Here is a 5,603-nt window from a genome sequence, read left to right as displayed (position 1 = left end):
ACATAGCAAGGTCTTCATACATGGATCCAATTCGAGAACTACAAAGAAACTGCTAGATTAGGTTAGGTTGCTGAGGTTTGGGATCCTCGCCGTTTTTTTTATTGTACCGAACTTTCCTCTCATTCTTTCTCTGCGTTAAACCACTTACAGCCCTTTGCAAAGTCTCTGAAGGTGCTGATGTCGGTTTCAGCTGCTTCCTCCAGACTCTCCAAAAAACTTTGCCCTAAAGTATTAAGGCGTTGATATTCCAGTGTCGGACAGTGTCACAGCAGGTGCTCTATGGTTTAGCAGTAGTCGTTGTTGGAAATCTTCCATCTCACGAGGTTTACCCCGGTGGAGCAGTTTCCAGTGACGACACCTACAATTATTCGTACTAGGTTGTTTTTGTGCTCTAGTAGTTACAAAGGAACTGCTAATCCTCAACAGGAATAATGTACTGATTACAACAAATCTCTTGACACGATATATGGCAATAAAGTGCTACCTGAACAAGGCCAACCTGTATCAAGTAAGTGTCTGGTACAGACTCTAGGACCTGCAGAAACTGGCACGGAGTACAGGGATGGCTGCAGACATGGGAAGGGTAAAAATCCAATAGACCTTAGATACAGGTCGCAGTGCTTCCGACATAGGCCTGCTTCTTAATAGCGAGGAAATAAAATAAGACTAGTTAAAATTTAATTAAATTAGATATCTGTATTGTAACAAACCACTTAAGTCTTGGTTTCCTACAAACCGGTAACGTTAAAGAACGGCCGTACTTTAGCGGCCGATTTTGCCAACGAGTAGTACGACCGCTTTGCCGGCAAATATTGTTGTAAAGTAACATTAAAGACGGTGCGTTAAAATACTGCCGCTGTTTGCTTTGAATCAGTTCAAATCATAGGAATCATAGGGAAATATAAATTAAATAAATAATGTTACAATCAGATAATATCATTTATTATTATAAAAGGGGGAGCCTTAATTTTTATTGTATTTACAATAAAAATGACTTCATGTAATTTTTATCTATCTATATAGTTCTATCCTAACGTTAACATAATACTTTAGGTTACATAAGAGGTTACATAAGCAATTCATAATCAAAAAATTTAACATAAGAGACATAAGAATTCTGATCATAACACATAAGTATCGTAATACATAAGATTAATTCTAAACATAATATTTTTATGATTTCATAACATCATATCATAAGTAATTCATAAACTAATTGCATAACATAATCTTTATGACTAAACTAGAAACTAGTACATATTACTAATAAAACTAATTCAGTACATCATAACATAATTTTCATAACCAAAATCATAAATTTTTGCATTATATAATCATAATGTTTCATAAATTATCTCATGTGATTAAATTTTAAATTATTTTTCATAAGTCAAAATAAAATAAGTCAATCCAATATTATATGACTCTTTCAGGAAAATAAGTTAAGTAAAATCAATTTGGGCAGATTCAAAATATTAACATTGGTCAAGATTTTGGTCAATGGCTTTGTCAATAGTGTCAGATAATTTTAACCATAATTTCAAACTATTTGAATCAAAAATACCTTCAAAAGGTCTTTGAGTTACCTGGAATCCTTCAATATCAGTTATTAAATATCTGTCATTTGGCAGACATTTTTTTATTACATAAGGACCTTTATACTTTGGTAATAACTTTTTATTGATACCTGGATTCACATCTACATTAGGTATCATCACATAATCACCTTTACTATAAGTTTTACCTTCTTTATGCTTTTTGTCGTAATAGGTTTTATTATATGATTGGCTTTTTTCAATATTCCTATTTGCCTTATCTCTTAGATCATCAAGGTCTGTTTCTTCTTCCTTATGTGTTAAAAGAAATTGTTTTAAATCGTCATTCATTAACCCTTCCTGTGGAACTCCGAATAATAGCTTAGCAGGGGTTTCTCCAGTGGTACTATGAACACTATTATTTACAGCAAATTCAACGTCATTTAAGATATCATCCCATTTCTCTGGAGTTTCTGTTAATTTGGCAATCATAGGAATAATAAATTTATTTAATCTTTCTACCTGACCATTAGCACGTGGAACACCAGTCGCAATTAATACATGTTTTACATTATAATTTTGAAGAAATTCTGAAAAATTGTTAGAGGTGAAGGCAGAACCTCTGTCTGTGATTATTCTAAGTGGTTTACTATAATCAGCAAAATATTTCCTTAAGTATTTTATTACCTCAGTTGAATTGGTAGTTTTACATGCGTATATTTTTACAAATTTTGTAAACCCATCAATTATAGCAAAAATAAATCGATTTTTCTTTTCGCTGGTTTTTGCTAAAGGCCCGCAATGATCTAAATGTAATGTAAGGAATGGTTTATTTCCCTTAGGTATATTATGTAAAAAACCCTCTTTTTTTCCACTTACAGGAGAATAAGTAATACATTTTAAACAGTTTTTTATATATTCATCAACTTTAGTTCTCATGTTTGGAAACCAATAGAGTTCTTTTATAGCATTAATACATTTATCAATACCTACATGTCCTAAATCATCGTGACAACTTCTAATTACATTTAATTCCATAGTGTTAGGTACATAAAATAGTAAACGTCTATTTTCTTTTTTATAAACAAGATTGTTATTGATTTCAAAATCTTTACTTTCAGTTTTCTCTAATTCCTCTCTAATTTTGTTAATTTTTGAATCTTGATATTGTCTAATGCTAAGATTTGTTTCAAAAGGTGTCTCTTCTAGTACTAAAACATTTTGATAGCATCTACTTAAAGAATCAACATGTTGCATATTACTTCCACTTCTATGTTCTAAAGTATAGTCATAATTTTGTAAAAATAAACTCCATCTCATTATTTTCGGGTTAATGTCTTTCTTCTTAAGTGCTAAAGTGATACTATTACAATCTGTATAAATTTTAAATTTAATGCCTAGTATATAGACATGAAATCTTTTAATGCTATTTATTATGGCTGCTAATTCTAAAATAAAACTATGTTGCTTAGACTCTGACTCTGTGGTACGTTGGCTATAATAAAATACTGGATGGAACTTTAAATCTTTTTGTTTTTGCATTAAAATACCGGAATAACCATGCGAACTAGCATCACAATGAAGCTGAGTTTCTGCTTTAGGTGAGTATAATGCTAAAACTGGTTTAGACATTAATATTTCTTTTAAATTATTAAAACTAGTAAATTGCTCAGATCCAAAATTGAATTTACTGTTTTTTTTAGTTAAATTATATAATGGGCCAGCAATGGTTGAGAAATTTGGAACAAATTTTCGAAAGTAAGAGGTCAAACCAATGAAACTTTGAACCTGTTTTACATTTTTTGGCACTGGGTAATTTTTAATTGCTAATAAATGCTCATCATTCGGACGAATTTCTTTTTCATTAATAATATATCCTAAATATTTTATCTCAGTATATAAAAAAGTACATTTATCTATTCTCAAAGTCAAGCGATTTTCCACTAATAGTTTAAAAACATGCTTTAAAATTGAGATATTTTCTGGTATAGTTGTAGTTGGTATTAAAATATCATCAAAATAAATAAAAATTTTATTTAGATCAATAAGTTCTTTAAATATTTCGTGAATGTACCTCATAAATACAGAAGGAGAATTTTTAAGACCAAATGGCATCTTTAAAAATTCGTATTGAGCTACTGGGGTTACAAACGAAGTATATTTTATCGAATCGTGTTCAATATCAACGTGATAAAAAGCACTTTTAAGGTCCAGGGTTGTGAAATATTTTTGACCTTGTAATTGAATAATTTGATCTTCAATCAGGGGAATAGGAAAGTTATCTCTTACAGTAATTTTATTTAAAGCTCTAAAATCAGGACACAATCGATAATCATTAGTTTTCTTTTTAACTAGAACTATTGGAGAGCTGTACTCCGAAGTACTTTTTTGTATTACATTGTTTTCTAACATGTCGTTAATCAAATCTTGCACTATATTTTTTTCATAAAAAGATAAACGTCTAGGTTTAAAATAAAACGGAGTATGATTTGAATTAACTACTATTTTCATTTTAATTTTAGATTCTATTTTTTCAGGTCGCTCAGGTTGTATATAATCTTGAACAAAAAGATCAACTAATTTTTGACGATTTTTTGCATCAATTTCAGAATTTATATTTAAATCAACCTCATTTTGATCAATGTAATCAATTTGTAAGATTTCATTATTTTCCTGATTTTCCAATAAATTATCATTTAATACTGATTTTATTTTGACTTTTCCAGACTCAAAAATTAAAGAAATATTTTTATTTGTCATAAAATTTCTACCTAATAGACATTTAACAGGTATAGCATCATCTGGTACTATATAAAATAAAACTTGGACATCTATGCCTTCAACATATACTTTAAACATTATTGAACCTATAACATCTAATTTAGATTTATTAACACCCTCAAAATCTACAGATGGGGCTTCTGAGATTTCAAAATTAAATGGTCTGATTATGCTATTAGTAATAATAGAAATTACACTACCTGAATCAAGAGTACCTTCGATAAATAATTGTTTACTGTCTTTTACAAGACACAAAGGCAAGGTGAATCTATCAGGGAATTTGTTCTCGACCATCAATGCTTCTTTCTCTTCAACTTCTTTCTTGGATGTAGAGGCTCTTTCTCCTTTAATCTTTGGACAGTCTCTTATTTTATGTTCCATTGAGCCACAATTGAAACACGAACCCCTCACTCTAGGCATCTTTTTGCATTGCGACGCCAAATGTCCTAGCAAATTGCAATTGTAACACTTAATGGTTTTATTATTAACTTGATCTAAACTGGTAAATTTCTTCAGAGATGCTTCAATTGTCTTCTGTGGTTTTTTAATTTCATTTTTTCTTTCAGGCAATCTATTTTTCCTCGCAGTAACAATTCTCTCGTATGCTATAATGTCCTGGTATAATGCATCTTCATCTATATGGAATTTGGACATGACAAAATTACTTAATTCTCTGGACCATAATCCAATAGCTATCTGCTCTTCTTCTTCGAATGATAAACTTAACTCTTTGCATAATGATGCTTTGGAATGAAAATATACGCTTACATTTTCATTGACAGACTGTACCCTCTCTTGCATTCTTTTCCATAATTCGGTTTTATTCTTGGTAACACAAATGTTTTAATAAAAGCCATGCGGAAGGATGACCAATCTACAACTTCACTGCTTCGCCCTGAATACCAATGGCGTGCAGCACCAATCAGATTACTTTTGGCTGTTTGGAAAATAAACGCATCTGGCCAATTGTGAAGTGTTGCGGCAGTTTCCAACTGCTGTAACCATAACTTAGCTTTACTTGGCTCTTCTTCAGCACTGAATATTTCTATAGTTTTCGAGAGATCTGCCATTACGTTATAATTTCGAACTGGAGATTCTTGATTTGGCGCATGTAATGGCTGCTGCTGTTGTTTTTGTAGCATTTGCAACATCTGAGTATTTTGTTGCAATAAGGTTGTTATCGTATTCATAAATTGATTAATATTAGCATTACTGTTTGGATTTTCTTCAGCTCTATTTTGCACAAATCTTTCAAAACAAAATACGTAACTGAACGAAGTACAACAG

Source organism: Sitophilus oryzae, unplaced genomic scaffold (assembly GCF_002938485.1).
Source record: "Sitophilus oryzae breed Bouriz unplaced genomic scaffold, Soryzae_2.0 scaffold_1931_pilon_pilon, whole genome shotgun sequence".
NCBI lineage: Eukaryota > Metazoa > Arthropoda > Insecta > Coleoptera > Curculionidae > Sitophilus > Sitophilus oryzae.
Note: the sequence above shows the minus strand (reverse complement) of the source record.